The sequence below is a fragment of the Otolemur garnettii genome, unplaced genomic scaffold (genome assembly GCF_000181295.1).
Source record: "Otolemur garnettii isolate 467f Iridium unplaced genomic scaffold, OtoGar3 scaffold00013, whole genome shotgun sequence".
NCBI classification, from domain to species: Eukaryota; Metazoa; Chordata; class Mammalia; order Primates; family Galagidae; genus Otolemur; species Otolemur garnettii.
Genome location: NW_003852408.1, coordinates 19161330 through 19179924, shown reverse-complemented (window position 1 = coordinate 19179924; position 18595 = coordinate 19161330).

The window sequence follows — 18595 nt, the reverse complement described above, 5'->3', positions numbered from 1 at the left end:
TTAATACATGTGCAACTATATAGCTCTATTATCTGTAGTTATTAATGAGAAATACAAAAACATATAAATATAAAATACTTTATCAGTCTCAATGAAGCAGTTTCAACGTAGGGGTTGTTTGGATGCTATAGACCTGGTGTCCTCAGACTACGGCCTGTGGGCCACACGCAGCCTGCCTAGGACATTTAACTGGCCCGCCAGGTGTTTTTGCCACTGCTGCCTGTCCTGCTTAGCAGCTGACTCATCCCAGGGCCAGCAGTCCGGCCCTCCAATGGTTTGAGGGACAGTGAACTGGCCCCCCTGTTTAAAAAGTTTGAGGATTCCTGCTATAGAAATTATCTTGTCGACACAGAACATACTGAAGAGTTCTACTGCCATGGACATTTCCCACTGTACAGTACAGGGAAATGCACCCTTGATTTGGGATGTGGTCATCAATGAACAAAGGTAATGCTTGAAGTTACAAAGTTATCCAGGATTCCCAAGATCTTACGATTTGGGAATTGCTACAATCTAATCTTTTTGTCTCTCTCACTGTTTGATGTCACTCAAGAATTATTTGCACACTTTAAAGAAGTCATTATCCTAAGATTATATTAAATATTGATTTCTGTACTAAATGAACAAAAAACGACTTTTTTATCTCCTTGGAATAAAATTAAAGTGAGAAGTTTTCATTGCATTTTCTGTAAGAGTTTTCGTTGCCCTTTGGTTTTACATTGTTCCTGTGTTCCCTTTCTCATCTTTGTCTTTGTACAATTGTTTCTATAGCATCCTGATTTGAGATAATTATCTGGAACTTACTATATAACACTGCAGTAGAGTGTATGGGAAGGAGTGGGGGATATATATGAAGCAAGATTTGACATTTACTGGTAACTGCTGAACCCAGATTGATGGGTACTGTTCTTCTATTATTATTGATTACGTTTGAAAATTTTATAATAAAAAGTTAAAACAAACCTTCATCACATTTAATTTTGTTTGAAAATGAAGATTTTATTGCAATCCTTGAAATAATTGGAGGCATACTGGAGTGTTATAAACAAAGGTTGAAGCTTTTGAAACAAATGTTCACAGTAAGACTTTTTTTTAAATCTAGTGGTGTGTAGATAGCATAATAATCTTTCTAGAGATTGATAGAAAAATAGCACCAATTTTCTCATCACTTTCAATTTGTGGTAATTATGAATAATTCCAAAGCCTCTCCAGGGTATTTCCGGGATGATTTGATATCTGAAATGAACCCAGCCTTAGATACAGCCTGTTACCATGGGCAACAGCTCAGATCTAGCCTAGGTTTCAGCTGTTTTCAAAGGCACTGCATTGGAAAAGCAGTGTTTGGGCATAAAAGTAACGGAATGAGGCAAAGGTTAAGATTTTGAGAGAGAAATAAACCAATGTGCTGAACAAGTGAACGGGGATTACAGAACTTTTATAGACATCTTATCAAAGCATAACACGCACCAACCGTAGAGTCCTCAGGCCTGTGTTTGATTTCCTAGTCGGCGTCTTACTTTCCAGGTCACCAGGGGTAATTTACTTTTCCTCTCATCGCTTGTTGTTGTTTTTTCTTTCTTTCTTTTTTTAATTTGTAAAATGGACATGGTAATACATAGCTCAAAGAGGTATTGTAAGGTTTGTCTAAGATTTGTGGATACAATGTTTCTGGAATATACTGGACAATACAGCAGATGGTAATGATTTAGCCTAACGTGTTACATGCCACTGTATTTGAAATGAGCTAAGTCATGATGAGCTGAGTTCTCATTCTGGATCAGAAACATCACTGCATACAAGTGATAGTAAGAGAAATGTGCTTTTCCCACGAGGTGTGCAAATTCCAACCACCCCTTCAGTAATGCCTGAGGGAACCAAATTAACCTGAGGTTTCAGAAGGCGGCAGATTCAGTCCTCGCCATGACAATATTACCCGGATCTGTAGCTTCTAGATGGTTTGGTTAAGTAGGAAGAGGAAAAAGTTTAACATAAACAATGGGCATCTCTGAATCTAACAGTGTCTGGTGCTAACCTATCTAGGCAGGTAGGGAGATGACACCTCTCTCGGACTGTCAAAAACAAAGGGCCCAGTCAGAAGCGCATCTTTGCCATGTAAGCTAACCAGCCCTGAAATATATACTTTCCTTATCTGGCCCTTATACCCCAAGAGGCAATATTTCTTTCCCCAAATCATCCTGGGGCTAGATGCCAGAACCCCTATAGCCCAAAGCATGCCCCAAATTATTCAGACTAGCCAACCCAATTATTCACTCGGCCTTGTCTTTCCAAGGAAACCCCAGTAAAGGCAGCGTCCTAACCCTTCCTCTTGCCCTGTCTTCTGTCTCCTGACCGCCTGGTGCCTTTTCCACCTAACCACTTGTGATGTGCCCTGCCCTGTCTCTAAGACTTGTGATAAAAAATCTTCGTTTCCCTGAGTCTTTCCTCTGTGTCTCCTTACGGCCTCACCTGACTGACTCTCCAGAACACATTATGCGTCCTACACAAAGATAAACACATTGATATTAACCGGTAGATCCATAAATCCTAAAGAAAATACATTTTAACTTTAATGTGATTACAAAACAGAACAAAATGTTGATATTCCCTCAGACAATGGTCCTTTGCTAGAGGCTCTTTTTCATGGATTCTTAAAGCACTTGTGATTTTAGTGAACTGCGTCAGATTCAGGATTTCCTTCTAATAAGAGGCCATTTTGAAAGTTGAGTATATAATCAAATCTAAAGAAACTGGTGTTTTTCTTCAGAAGGAAGAGAAGTTTCGCTGAGCGTGCTGATGCGGGCACACTGAGTTACCGTCTCTCACTCTGCAGGATGGTGCTGAGAAGCATCATTCCCTGCATGTTACAGAGGAGGAAACCGAGACCCAGAAGTTTGCTCACACTGCTGGGGGAGTGCTCTAACCTTCTGCCAGTGATGCCCAATTAAATGAATTATTCTTTGCTCAAATACACTGTGCTCAATTTAATTTGAAATTTTTCTTTAAACAAGATCATAGTGGAATAGTCAGACTGTGCAAACCAAGAACGCTGTGTATCTGACTAAGCTCTATTTCCTCCCCTCCTCCCTTTCTTTAATTAAGCATCAACTCAGCAGCAGGCGCTGAGAAAGCCCTGATATCCTTCGCTGGTTACTCTCATCACATCTTGTGCCCCTATCTCTTTCATTCTGCCAGACAGTAAGCTCCAGGAAGGCAGGGCTCTTTGTTTCGCTCACTGACAATTCCTGCTGATGCCTGGATATACTGCTCTGCCTTAGGGACTAACATCTTCAGCAAGTGCTGTGAACCAGCTTCTCACCAGTCTCTGTTTCTAACAGATTTGATGATCCAGCACACCAATAGCTTCAGGGTCTCTGGTGAGATCCAGAGCCTTCCTCCTGGCTGCCTTTCACACAGTGAAACATTTCTGGCCATTTTTCTCTTTTTTCCTTCTCTTCTTGACTGTATCCACAAAACCACCACTTTTTATTACTAAATGGGTCTTACTGTTTTGATAAATCGTTATTTGTTTGATTAAAATTTGGGTTCATCTCCCCCAGAAAATGCACACACTCATACACACACACATACACATTCATTGGGCGTTTGATTTCAGGGGGTTTATTGTACCCCTAAAACCCCCTCACCATGGAATCAAGGTTATAAAGACATAATTTGAAAGTACGGCATTGTATACATACAAAGTCATAAAGACAACAGAGGAGATGTTATTATCCACACACACACGCAAAAACACACACCAGAAAATTACAATGTCATTTGCTTTCACCTCATTTTATCAAACTTCTCATATTTTTAACGTAATTGAACTAAGATTATTCACCGCAGAAAGTAAAATCACTCAATTTATATTTCAACTCGGGATATCTAAGTATGTTGGAAGCAGTTGCCGTTAACATTATTTACATTTGCAACTGCTCTGGTTGATGTGAAATTTATTTGTCATTGTCAAGGGATGAAAATGATATTTTATAAAGCAATGTTTTCTGTTGTACCAAATCTATTTAGCTTGAAGCTGTTTCCTTCCAAACTCCCTTGTCAGATACCTGCAATTCTTGTGGTATGATTCTCGATTGAGACTGCATCTGATCATCCCGATACCAACAGTAGCAACAACCTAATTACAACACAATAGGACGCTCCTGTTTGTTCACCGTGCCGTGAAGTTTCCACAGTAACTTTCCCCCTGTTCCATGTTCAGCTTCCTCACTCGGTAACGGCAAAGTGAATTTCTGTGACTTATTAATGCATCCTCCTTTTCCTTGTTGATTTATTGTCTTTATTGCTTTTCTCTTCTTTTATTCTCTGTTTTCCATGTCCCAAACTCATTCTCACATATATCTCTGTATCTTTTCCTACTTTGATATTCATTTGTCTCACTGCTCAGCCTCTAATATCACTTCTTTTGTGTCTTTTCCAAAACACCAAGCATTCTTCTGTGCTTTTATGGATACACACACGTACATACAAAACAGAAGATATCAATCTTCAGTAGATGTCCAACCATCCTAAAACCAGTTTAACTGGTGAAGTGACACCTCTTCCATGAAGTCAGATTGTCACGTTGCCAGGACAACTGCAAATATGATCAAGCTCAAATCCTTCCTCACGGAACACTACTCATGTTGTCATGACAACCCGTAAGGCTTGGTTTAACTGTCATTTTTCCACATGGAAGATTTGCACGCACTTTGGTTAAAATCAAGAACAATGGATACATTTCTGTGAATTTTTGCCGTTAAGATTAACTTTAAGCTTTCAAACTAAAAGTAATTAAATGTAATATCAGTTTAAAACATGAGAATGTAACCATCTGTGTGGGAAAAAAAACAACTTAGATGTCTGATAGAGAAGCACTCAGCGATAGAAGTCACGAGTGGCTGGTGATATTTTAGAAGCTACCTGGGAACACGTGGATTGTTTTCACCCGATCAATATTTCAGACTGGGACGGATGATGAGGGTTGTGGATCCTTACTAAGTGTGGGGACAGCAGGATAGTGAGTTCCGAAGTTCTCCCACTGATTTCTTAGGTACACCCAGCCACCGTTTGAATAGCCACACATCATGAACGTTAATTTTAAACAAAAGGAATGTTTGGTATGGGGAAATTTTATGACTTCTTTACTGATTGTATCTGTCTCTTCCAAAAGGATTCAATGATGTTCAGAGGCTTTGCACGTCCTCTTGTAATCCACTGATCTTCTGTTTTTACTTTATTCATTTCTCTGTTGCTAATATCCACACTGGATACTGATACTAACAGAGTAAAAACTGTTATTTGAAATTTCTCCTACTCAAACCAATCTCTCTATTCTTTTTTATCATTACAACAACTCAGTATTTCTGGGGTGATGTTTGGCTCTTCCTTTTCTTTCTTTCTCTTTACAGGTCTCGGTTGAATCCTACCCGGACGCCTTGGCATCGCGTCTTTGTCACGGATATGGAAGAATTGTGATTCCGTGTGTAACCATAATATTCAGTGTGTTCTCTAATATCAGGCTCAATCTTGTGCTCTCAGGATTCCAATTACAGAACTTCAGAGCAGAGCTTTGAGAGAGTGCATGGATCAGGTTCAGAGTATCTAAAAATACACGTGAAATATCTATGCAAAATTTTAAGTGCATATTCATAGATCATTTTTAATGGGGAAAGAGCTCATAACTGTCATCACATTAGCAAAGGAGGGATTACCCAAAATGGTCAGGAACCATTACTTTAGGGTATCATGTGGCATTTCAAAGCATTCATAGTGAAATAGAAACAGCTGATTTTGAGTCAGAAGAGCTGGTTTTAAATCCAAAGTTTCCACTATGAATGAAATACATTTGAAAAATGCATAGAAATGATGTATTCTAAAGTAAATTTTAGAATATCGTAGTGACTAACAATAGTGGGAAACCATGAAGTCTCTTACAGAAAATTAAAAACTAAATGCAGTCAAAATCATTAAAACCAACTTTAGATTCTATCACTGATGTAAATAATTTCCCTGTAAAATTCTGGTAAGAAATAACATGAGAAATATTTTTTAAAGGGAAGCAGTGCTTCCAAGAGATAGTAACAGAGAAAAACAATGAATTAAGTTATAGAAAATAAAAAGAGTGCATACTATTGGTATTACAGATATTTGGGTAAGTTATTGCCTCTAGGTTATACATTCCATGAAATGGAAAACTTTAACAACCACATTTTAACTATAATGGATGATTGCCACTTGGCGAGTTCTCAATAAATCAATGTACATACTGTATTTTTAAGGGATGAAAAAATCAGATTAAATGTCTCCTCACATGTGAACAACTTCTCTCCTATTTGTGAAGGACAACTTTCCTTTAGGTAAAGATAGAAAATGACTTTCGTCATTTTGTAGAAAAAACTAAAGCAACTAAAAACCGTGTAACAAATGCCTACACTAGTATTACAGACAGGTATCAAACCAAAGGAAAGAAAGCCCCTTCCACTCAGTGGGGCTCTGCGAATAACTTAATCACAAAGGAAGTAATAGATTCGCTGGTGGAAAGGAAAAGGATATGCATGAGAAAACGATAAATCAAAAGGAAACCAGGTACAAGTGTCATTATTTATATACAAAAAACTCCTCTGAAAATTTTATTTAGTATTAGATTAAGCCAATGTTTAACGCACTTAGTTTAGGACTAAACTTATAAATCTACCCAAATAAATTAGTTTGGGAGGAGAAAACTTTCGTCTCAAGTCACATGGCTGCCAGTTAACTATCTCACAAACATGGAGGGGCTTCCAAGCACAGGTGGATGACTAAAATTATTTGGGGTAGGAGTGGAAGGGGGCTTTCTGAACACCCTTCACACCATCATTGTAAGTATTTGTTTTTTGTTTCCAAAATGTGGGTACAGGTTGCCAAGAATTGTGCTCAGTGCTAAAGATATGAACAGTTGCTGGATGTGTCACAAAAAGTAGCATGAGGCAGAGTTGGGGAACACCGTTTTCTAAGTAGGGTTAGGCAAGGATATCGACCTTGTGGAAGGCAGCACATCTTACGTGGTTGACTCAGGGACTGAGTCAGACTAAATTAGCTCTCAGTCTGGAAATCCCTGAAGAAGAGCAAACTGAGAAAAACATGGCAACACTGCCAAAAATTTCCAGCTCAGCTATGACAACTCAAGCTAGCCTAACTGACAAAGATAAGTACCTGGTCAAGAGGTCTGCATTTAGAAAGTAAGAAAAGCAAGCAGAGCTGACCATGGAATAAGAGCAGGAGGCAGAGGGCCAGGGGCCAGGACAAGGGCAGATGGAGGATGTATACTGCTGCAGTAAGGCTTGAAGTTAGACTAATATTCAGAACAATCTTTTCTTAATTTTTATTCATTCATTCATTCATTCATTTATTTATTTATGTGACAGAGTCCCACTCTGTTGCCCCAGGTTAGAGTACTGTGGTGTCATAGCTCACAGAAACCTCGATCTCCTGGGCTCAAGGGATCCTCTTTCCTCAGCCTCCCCAGTAGCTGGGACTACAGGCACCCACCACAACGTGCAGCTAATTTTTCTATTATTTTTTAGTAGAGACAGGGTCTCACTCTTGCTCAGGCTGGTCTTAAACAGGACCATTTTTTCGCTTGTTTCTTTTGTTTTAATTTCAGGTTAATGTGAGGGTACAATGAAATAGGTTACAGTGTTTGCATTTGTTAGGTATAACCCCCTCTTGCAGTTGTGCCCTGCCCCTAGGAGGTGTGCCATTAAGTGAGATCACACCAATCCTCTTCCCCCACTCTCTCCTCTCCCTTTTTTCTCCTGCCCTCATCTTCAATTGAATTGAGTTTTCCTCTTGTGTGGGCATATATTAGATCATAGGATTCAGGCCTTTAAAAAAATTAAGGTGGAGACCTTACATCTTTTGTATTAACCCGGATGGAGTTGAAACACATTCTTCTTAGTAAAGTGTCACAAGAATGGAAAAGCAAGCATCCAATGTACTCAGTACTAACAGGTCCATCTTTGTGATGGGAATAGCCATACCCAATAGAATCACCCTATATCTTTAAAAAAAAAATTCATTAAGGTGAATAAGCCTTTAAAAAAATTGTCACTGCCCTTGTCATTATGAAACTACTCTTGGAGATAAGATATATTCATAAAAATCCAAATAAAATATTGTGTCTGTCCTGCATATAAACTATCATTCTAAGCCTTGTAAAGGATGCAAGGATGAGCCAACATGGTAACTGCCCATAAAGATTTTATAGTCTAATAAAAAGATAAATATGAAGACTAAGTTCACAGTTTTAAAGGATGAGTGCCAAGTGAGCAGAAGGAATAAGTTCAAGTCAGATCTAAAATGACGGAGCTGTGAACAGCAGGAGAGCTACAGTGGCACTTAGATAACACTGGAAGACAATACTTAAACACAGGGTTAATTGTTTTAAGAAAATGTTTCCTTCTGGGAAATGAAATTCCTGCCAATAACAGATGAATACCTGAAAATATCCATTTAGTTAAGCAGCATGGGAGCTAGTGCTATTGACATATCACTAGCACCAAGAAATGAGACATCTGTGTATAAACTGTGAGTGTATGTGTGTGTGTATGTGTGTGCACTCACACATGTGTATGCTCTTAAAAGTTAGCACTGTTTCTTACATACCTACACAGCTCTTCAATTAAGTGTGCAGATTTGACGCTGCACATTTACATTGGCAGCACGGTACATACAACTCAGTAAGGTTGCATAACCTTAGTATATCAGGTTTCACACCTGCTTTCACATGTGCCAGTGTCTTGCTGAGGGGCGCTTCTTATTGTTGCATGGTTTTGTGTGCTGCCATGAGATTGTCAGAACTTGAATTAGATTAACAAATAAACATTTGTAAGTTTCTTGTTAAACTTGGTAAGAGTAGAAGTGAAATCAGAAACATATTACTCCAAGTTTGGGGGGATAATTTCATAAAGAAAATACCAGTGTACAAATGGATGAAACATTTTTCTGAGGGGAGAGAAAGTATCACTGATGAAGAGAGGTCAGGGTGGGCCCCTAACAAGCCAAACTGAAAAAAACATTTCAAAAATCCATCAAATTGTGTGTCAGGACCATCATTTGACTGTGAGAAGCACAGCAGAACAAGTCAATATCAATGGAGAAAGAGGAAAATCTTCACTGAAAATCTTGGCCACCAACTCTTGGCTCTTACATCACAACACACCAGCTCACACAACACGTCCATGAGGAAATGTTTAGCCAGTAAACAAATAACTGTATTGGAACACACTCTCTACTCACCTGATCTGGCCCTAATGACTTTTTTCTTTACCTGAAGAAAATACAGGAAATCATGAAAGGAAGACATTTTGCTGACATTCAGGACCTCAAGGATAATATAAAGACAGCTCTAATGGACATTCTCCCCGAAATTTCCAAAATTGCTTCGAAGGGTGCATCAGTGCATAGATCACCATGGGCGGTAATCTGAAGGTGATGGCAGTGATTCTCAGCCATGAGGCATGCACCACTTTATCTAGAATGAGTTTGCAAACGTACTGATCAGATGGAACATCAATTTGGCCCTCGTAGGTTATACTGTGACATCTGGTACATTCCTAGCTGCATCATTCAAAAGAGGTTTTTTTTTTACTTCTTATTTTAAGAAGTATGTGTCACTTATTGTATATTTGCTCCCATTTGCTTTCATTTCAGTTTTTCTAGAATGGAAAAAAAATCTTGAAAACTCACCAGAGGGTATTCTTTCTTATTACTTTTCTCTTCTACCAGGAAGTTTGCAAACTCATCCTAGAAACACTGCTGCACCCCTCATTGCTGAAAATCACTACCACCCCCTTCAGATTACTGCGCATGGGAAGCTACGCACTGACGCAGCATCTACACTTCAGAGTTTCAACTGTCCTTAACACACATCAAACACTGAAAACTTGGCAAATGTGATTTTTAAAATATTTCCTGATTAAAATTAAAAAACTGATTCTAAAATATGTCCTAATTGGTTTAAGATCTCTAGAGATTGATTTCAGTCTAAATAAGTTCAAGTAAGTCAATATTCTCTCATGGATCAAAAATGATGGGTGGGTTAATAAAAAATTATGAAAATTGTAAAGAAAGTTATTTTAGAAATTCTAATTAGAAGACATAATTATGTTTGAAAAGTTAAAACAAATCAACTTGAAACCTTCTGTGGTTGAAAAAAACAAAGAGGGTTAAGAATCGACAAGTATCATAATGAGTTGGATATGCAGAATGAGAGAAATGAAATGGTAAAGTTTGTCTTTTGTTGTAGTTCCAACGCTTAGAATAAACACTGGCCAAAAAAATATTAATAGATACTTAAATATTTTTTAAATATAACAAAGCTTCATTTGTTCATTTAACTAAATCAATGCAGTATCATTCACCAAGGTAAGAAGAGTTGTTTAATGACAGGGGTTGAGTTTGATATGCCTATTAGAACTTACAGATATAACTAAAGCTCAAAAAAAGAGGTCTGAATCCAAAATATGAATTTTCTTTATTATTATTATATTTTATTAAATTGTAACTTGGTACATTGATGCATTTATGGGATACATAAATGATACATAAATACATCAATGTACAAAGTGACATACAATGTGAAATGCTTACACTGAGCTAAGAAACATGTACATCACAATTTTACTCATTCCTTAATAGTTTTGAATCACTCACATTAGGTGAGGTCCCCCCAAATACCCTCCCTTCCCCTATGTACCCCCTCCCCCACCCTCTCTCTCCTCTTCCCTTGTCCTTTCTGGATTATATTTATGTTTTACCATTCATATGGGTATGTAGGTGATTATATGTTGATTTCATAGTAGTATTGAGTACATTGGATACTTGTTTTCCCCCACTCTTGAGATACTTTACTAAGAAGACTATGTCCTGGCTCCATCCAGGTAAATATAAAAGATGTGAAATCTCCATCCTTTTATGGCTACATAGTATTCCATGGTGTACACAGTCACAGAAACAGTCTTTTAAGCTAGTGAGCTCAAAGACTGAGAAGGGGACTCCAGAGTGAGAAAAGAGAAAGTCCAGTTGTACAGTATGGGCAAAAAAGAGGAATTAACAAAGAGGACTGACAAAGATCTCTCAAAAGAGGTATCACCTTCAACAGTTAAACATCAAGGATACCAAGATAGAGTGTACTTTTAAAAGGATAGAGTAGTCAAAAGTACTAAATGGTCTAATTAAAGAAAAAATTAATTAGAATTAACTCATTTAGTTATATTTAATTAATTAGATCCAATTAACACATAAGGTTTTTTTTCAAACTGAGATAATTGGCAACCTTTGTGAGAGCAAGGCTTATAGAATGATAGAAGCTGAGACAAATGGGTATAGGCTGAATAGAGAAGAAGTGGAAACCACCTAAGTGGACAACCCAATTATAATGTGGATTTATCTGATTAATTTTTTTTTTTTTTTTTTTTTGTAGAGACAGAGTCTCACTTTGTTGCCCTTGGTAGACTGCTGTGGTGTCACACAGCTCACAGCAACCTCCAACTCCTGGGCTTAAGCGATTCTCTTGCCTCAGCCTCTGGAGTAGCTGGAACTACAGGCGCCCACCACAAGGCCTGGCTATTTTTTGGTTGCAATTCAGCTGGGGCTGGGTTTGAACCCACCACCCTCGGTATATGGGGCCGGCGTCTTATTTACTGAGTCACAGGTGCTGCCCCTGATTAAAATTCTTACCTTACATGTGCAAGTGTTTCTAGAACTCTAGAAACTCAACATTTATAAGAGACAATATAAGAACAATTATATGTACTTTTTCATTTACTGGACAGGAAGTTTATTTACACCTAAAAACCACTATTATTTCATTATTAAAGAACAAAATAGAAAAAAATTAAAAAATCTTATTTATGTTCAAAAACAGAAAATTAAATATTAAAAAAATTAAATCATGAATCCTATTTTCCTCCATTTTGAGGCAATAACATGTAAAAAAGAAATGTGTTAGGGATGAAGGAACACAAATAGAATGAGTGAGGCAGGGCAACCTGGCTTGTCCAGCCCTCGCATACGAGGCATATTAACTTTCTCAGTTTTTGAGATTTTGTTATAGTAGCTTAGACTACCATTAATACAGCTAATATATTGAATGAAAAAATAAAATACTTCTTACTTTAAACTATTTTTTATCATGAAAATGCATAAATAAAGGAAAAGTTTTCAAAATTCTGAAGAGAGTTTATGAGATTTATATTACCATGAAAGGGATCAATAAAAGATTGGGAGACTTAATTCTAGGGGAAATGCTACAGTTTTTACTGCTGAGGTTTATGGAGAACCCCGGTCCCTATCCTTTCTTCTCCTTCTTCCTCTTTCTCAGTTCTATCCTCTGTTTGTTCCTCATGCACTAGCTTATATCAGTCACTTACACTCCTAGGAAATTAAACCAATGCATACTGTTTTTTAAGATGGCCAGAAAAAAGCGAAACAGAGAGCCAGCATTCCTCAAATACTTGTGTTTGGGAAAAAGGAACACCAAGAATATTAGTGACAGCATTTGAGTTAAATTTTTGAAATTCGGCTCTGTGCCTATAGCACAGTGGCACCAGCCACATACACCGAGGCTGGCGGGTTTTAACCGAGCCTGGGCCAGCTAAGCAACAGTGACAACTGCCTCAAAAAATAGACGGGTGTTATGGTGTTCATCTGTAGTCCCACGTACTTGGGAGGCTGAGGAAAGAGAATCGCTTAAGCCCAAGAGTTTAAGTTTGCTGTGAACTGTGACACCACAGCACTCTACTGAGGATGACACAGTGAGATTCTATTTCAGAAAAAAACCTTTGAAATTCATACACACACACAAATGCATAATATAAGAAATCAACCAGAGACTGGACTGACACTGAAAATGAACTAGTTGAGCGAGTTAGTCTCAAAGACGGTGAAATTTTATTCCAACTTCAATTTAGTTAATCCTGAATGCCAACTTAATACATACCTCTAATGTAAATTTTTAATTTAAATAGAAAGGTAAAATTTTAAATCTGAACTATCTCCTCTTAGTCTAATCTTGGGGCATTTGGCCTTAGTAAAGCCTCATCTATAACTAACAACGGACTGAATAGAATAAGATTTTTTGTTTGAATTCTTTCAGTGATAGTTTTGTTAGACAACAGCAAAAAATAGTTAAGTGTAAATGAATCATAAAAAGTTTTCTCTTTGTAGTTTTAAAATAGGAGAGAAGTTGATAAAGTGCCAGAAAGAATTAACCACTCTATTTTTATATTCTGCCTGGTTGCAAACGCACACCCATCTTCACTTCTGCACTACTTCAAAGTTATGCTAATAAAAGACTGAATAGTCCAACCTTTCCTGTTAATCCAAAAGACTAGGTTGCTTAAACGTAAAAGGTAAGGGTGGTAACTTGCCAAGGTCAGATCAAACATGGACATTGGCAGACACTGACAAAATACACAAGGACAAGCAAGGGCTAGGACGTATAAGAACGGATTGATCTGACAGGTGTCATTTGGCCTAGAGAGGGGATATAACAACTATCCTCAGATGATGGAGAGGCCATCATGACAAGGGTGTCCATGTCCTGCCCCATGGCCGGCTTCTAGGGCAGGGTGGCCAGAGTATCCCAGAAGGGCTCCTGGACTCTGGATACATTCACCTTCGGATTGCAGCGTATTTAGCTATTAGAAACAAATAAGTACTTGTCAAAGCTTGGACTAATGCTGGTGAGTCATATAAACAAGTTATTAATCTGAAGAGGCTAAGCCAAAACAGATAATAAATGAGAATGAATTGAGCATAAATATCAGACAGATTAAATGAGGTCAAAGATTAAAGATAAAATAGTAGCAGAATCCTGGCCTAATATAGGTTCATCATTTAGAGCCAATTATCACTTTGCTGAAATTTCAGTTTTATGTTTCCAGAAAGAGGAGGTAAGGAAATCCCCAGGGCCTTAAAGGACTGTTTGTGCTTTAATGGAAGAAAAGGAACACTTTTCTTAAGCTAGGGAGTACCAGGCATTTTACATGTATTACCCATTTAACCCTCTAACCACTGATTTAATATCCCACATGTTTTATGCTATCCTCATTCTATACATGAGGCTTAGTCACTCCACTACATTGCCTGTTGACAAGGGATTAAATTATTATTTGTATCACTTGCAAGGAGAACCCAGACCTATCTACAGCAGTACAGAGGAAAGCAAATTTTGAATAAATGTAATTCTCTGTGGATCCTTCTAAAATGGAAGAAGCTGGTTCAGTGAGGATCCCCTAATTCAGAGAGTCCATGAAGATCTAAGAGATACTATAAAGAGTAGCTATGCATTAGGTTAAATAAGAAAATCTCTAAGGTCCCTTACAATCTGCAGGTTGGAATTCTATCTATGGAGTACAAGAAGTAAAGTATTTAAAAACAAGTTAGAGCAACCTGGATCTAAATCACAGATTGTCTATCCTGCACCAACTGATTTTGATCAAGTTGCATAATCTTTCTGGGCACCAGTATCCTTATCTTAACCAGATGGAGAGAACAGTATCGACCTCCCTGGTTTGTGTATAAGACTGTGAGGGAGAGTCCAGGGAACACGCTATGCACAGCGCCTGACACTCAGTGAGTGTCACCACATGGGAGCTGGTGTGGACGCAATTCAATCAATTACCTATTTTGTCCACAAACAGAAAATCTTCTATGTCATTTTAGTTATTAAGGACAAAGAAACTCTAGCTTCAGAATACCTATTTTATCCTAGGAACTGGATTTGAAAAGAGACTGGGCTAATGAAGGGAAGGAAAAATGAAAAATTATTAGAGAAAGACGGGAAGCCTTCTATGAATGTTCCCATCACTGACCTCGGTCAGATTCTCTGAGTTCCCTAACTACTAGTTTTTCTTGATTGAAACAAACCAATATAAAACAATGTGGAAGCACCACACTAAGATTCCTTCAGACAGAAAATAACTATAAGAACTTGACATGTGCTTGCAGCAAAATAATTTTTTTTTGCATTAAAAATCCCATTCTAGAAAAAACAAGTCATTCTACATCAATTTTTATTTTCCCTCTTTTTTCTTTCTTCTCTTCTTTTTCTTGAGGATATCTGGAATCAAAAATAATCCTCTTCCCAGAATAAAAAAAAATGTGGTTCAGTTTGGGGAGGAGAAATACAGTGGCCTAGTATTCAGGAAATGTGAAGGAAAACAGACTTTCATTATTAAATATGACAAAAAACATAGTTGTAAAGAAGGCAACAAAGCAAGGACTCAATCACTAGTGTTCAAGAAACTTCAAATATTGTGTTTGGAGCTATTTAAACAAAATCAAATAACAAGTCAATCTGAGGGACCAGCTGAGAATAAATGCTTAATCGGGGAAGCTGAAGAAGGTATAATAGAAGCTAGTTTTCAGCTACAGCTGAAATATGGACCCTGAGATAAATGGGAGAGGTTTAAAGGCACAAACTTGGAATTATACAAAAAAGGAGTAAAAATCATCTCCATTAAACAAGTCCTACCATATTAGGTGAAAATTATAGAAAGCCTGGCTTTGACTCACTAAGAAACAGCTTTTGTAATTATGGAACTAGATCTTTGAGATTTTAAGGTACCCCATTCCAGGTTTACAGGCAGGCTCTAGCAATCAGAAAACTCAGCTTCTCAGACATAGAGAACTTTCCTTTTGCCAGGCCTCCAGAGCTTTACATCTGCCACCTCCTCAAGGAGCTGACTTAGAATTTTAGGAGAGAGGAATGGTTCAGAAACCCTCTTTGGATAGAGTTTGTAACTTCAGAAGTTCCTGGTTAAAGACAGCAGTGCTAACCCTCTGTCATAGTCAACTGAGCCTCTTCTGCTCTGTGTGTACACTTGGTTAGTGTTGACTTTTTCAGGCCTGGGTCCTCAGGGATATTAGTTGGCCCCATCTGTAATACAGGGCATATTCTGCTGCCGTTTACTCTAATTCTCACAATTCATTCAAGTTTGGTAATTTTAGACTCATTATTTAATCAAACTGAGAAATTCAAAACCTTTAGAAAGCCCTACAAAAGTATGTCAAATAAGAAGGCATTATTGTATTTTTTTTTTTAAGTACATGGAGTAGGCGGTGCCCATAGCTCAGTGAGTTGGACGCTGGCCACATACACCGAGGCTGATAGGTTTGAACCCAGCCTGGGCCAGCTAAACAACAATTACAACTGCAGGAAAAAAAGAGGCAGGTGTTGTGGCAGGTGCCTGTAATCCCAGTTACTAGGGAGGCTGAGGCAAGAGAATCACTTAAACTCAAGAGTTTGAGGTTGTTGTGAGCTGTGACAGCATGGTACTCCACTGAGGGTGACATGGTGAGAGACTGTCTCAAAAAAAATAGTACAGGGAGTAGAGGACGGGGATAGTTATCTTACCAGACATTAAGCCTATGTTACCTAGGGCTTGTGCAGCAGTAAAAGACTACGTCAGGAACCCAGGGTCCTTAAACCTTGTTGAAATCAATTAAAAGTGACTTTTGTCATTGCTATTTTAAGATGGCCACTACATCTCCAGACACATCATAGCTTCCTTCTAGATGGAAAGAAGGGATAGGAGAAAAGAGGCCTTGTCAGTTTAATTTATCCTGTTTATTTTTCCTCAGGAAGAGAAATATCCTTCCTGCCTATACCTGGCACTCTGGGAGGCAGAGGCAGGTCGATTGCTTGAGCTCAGGAGTTTGAGACCAACCTGAACAAGAGCAAGATCCCATCTCTAAAAATAGCTGGGCACTGTGGCAGGCACCTGCGTCTGAGCCATGCAGGAGACTGAAGCAAAAGGATCTCTTGAGTCCTTTTGAGAGGTTGCTGTGAACTATGATGGCACCACACTCTACAGAGGGCGACAAAGAGAAGAAGGAGGAGGAGGAGGAGGAGGAGGAGATGAAGAGGAGGAGGAGGAGACGAAGAAGGAGGAGACGAAGAAGAAGGAGACGAAGAAGGAGACGAAGAAGGAGACGAAGACGACGACGAAGACAAAGACGATGACGAAAGAAGATGAAGCAGATGACGAAGACGAAGAAGAAGACGAAGAAGGAGACGAAGAAGACGGAGATGACGACGACGAAGACTACGAGGACGACGAAGATGAAGACGACGAAGACGAAGAAGAGGACGAAGATGACGACGAAGACGACAAAGAAGAAGACGAAGAAGAAGACGAAGACGACGAAGAAGATGAAGATGACGACGATGACGAAGACAAGGACGACGAAGATGAAGACGACGACGACGAAGATAAAGACGAAGAAGACGAAGATGAAGAAGACGAAGACGAAGAAGAAGACGAAGAAGACGAAGATGAAGACGACGAAGAAGATGAAGACGAAGAAGAAATAGAAGAAGAAGAAGAAATAGAAGGAAAAAAGAAATATCCTTCCAAGATACCCCAGCCATTTTTATCTCTTTGCCCAGAGTGTGGCAAATCTATCCTTAGCTGCAAAGGAAACTGAAAGTTGCATTTTTAACTGAGCATATAACTACTCTGAAGTTTTATTTCTCCTCTGAAGAAAAAATTGGTATTGTATACTAAAACCAAAATGAAAGTATCCAGCAAGCAACTAGCAGTGTTCACCCCAGGGAGAAATCAATCAATCTAGAAGCATTCAAGGTTAATACTTGGTTTTAATTCAAACTTGATTTTTAACTTGATTAAACTCCATGGAGGTGAAAAATCTTTGGTGCTCATATGATTGTGATATAACAGAGGTGAGTATACCAAAGGAGAGAAAACAAGCTTTGGAATCATCTGCTTAATCCTCTACTCTGGTACTCAAGATAGTAATATCAACATTAGAATCACCAGCGGCAATCTAGAAAATATTGATGCTTGAATTGTATTCCCCGGGTTTCTAATTTCATTAATCCTGAGGATTAATAGGGACGTTTAAAAATAAGATTCTCCAGGTGATTCTGTGACACAACTAACATTTAGAATAATTGCCTTAAACCAATCCTGGAAAAACCAGAGGTGCCTTATACTACAACACATCCTTGCAGAAAGCTGGTCCTTTTTATGGATGCCTGGGAGACAACAGAAACTGAGAGTTTGTTTGGAACTCAGCCTCTGAGCCACATACGTCCCCCTGACGCACTGAGGGGGCAGGGCCCTGCCTGCTCTCTGTATGTCATTCCAAAAGGCACTGTGACTTCTGCTGATCTGATAACCAGGGAAGAAAGCTGTCTTGTTGGGCCACACTTTCTTTTAAAGCTAAGAAATGTGTCCCATTATTCTTCAACTGTGTGCATAGCTGTACTTATCACCAGAAAAAAATCTTGCTTCTCTCTTTCTATAAGAGATCTCAATAGCTAATCTAAACAGATGCTGGGGTTTGCCCACATATTCCAGTGGAAGATGGAAAAGATAAATTGCAGATATTTCAAGAGACATCTTCACTGGAAAGAGGAAGACTAGAACTAAGGAACTTTTGTAGAGGCCAAAATATTATATTATAAGCAATAAAAAGCAGGTACACAGAATTACTTCTTGGCCTTTTGGCTAAAATCAAGTGAAGAAACACCTACGCATTACATACACACACACAAGTGCATGAATGTTAAATCTTGTGTGTACAG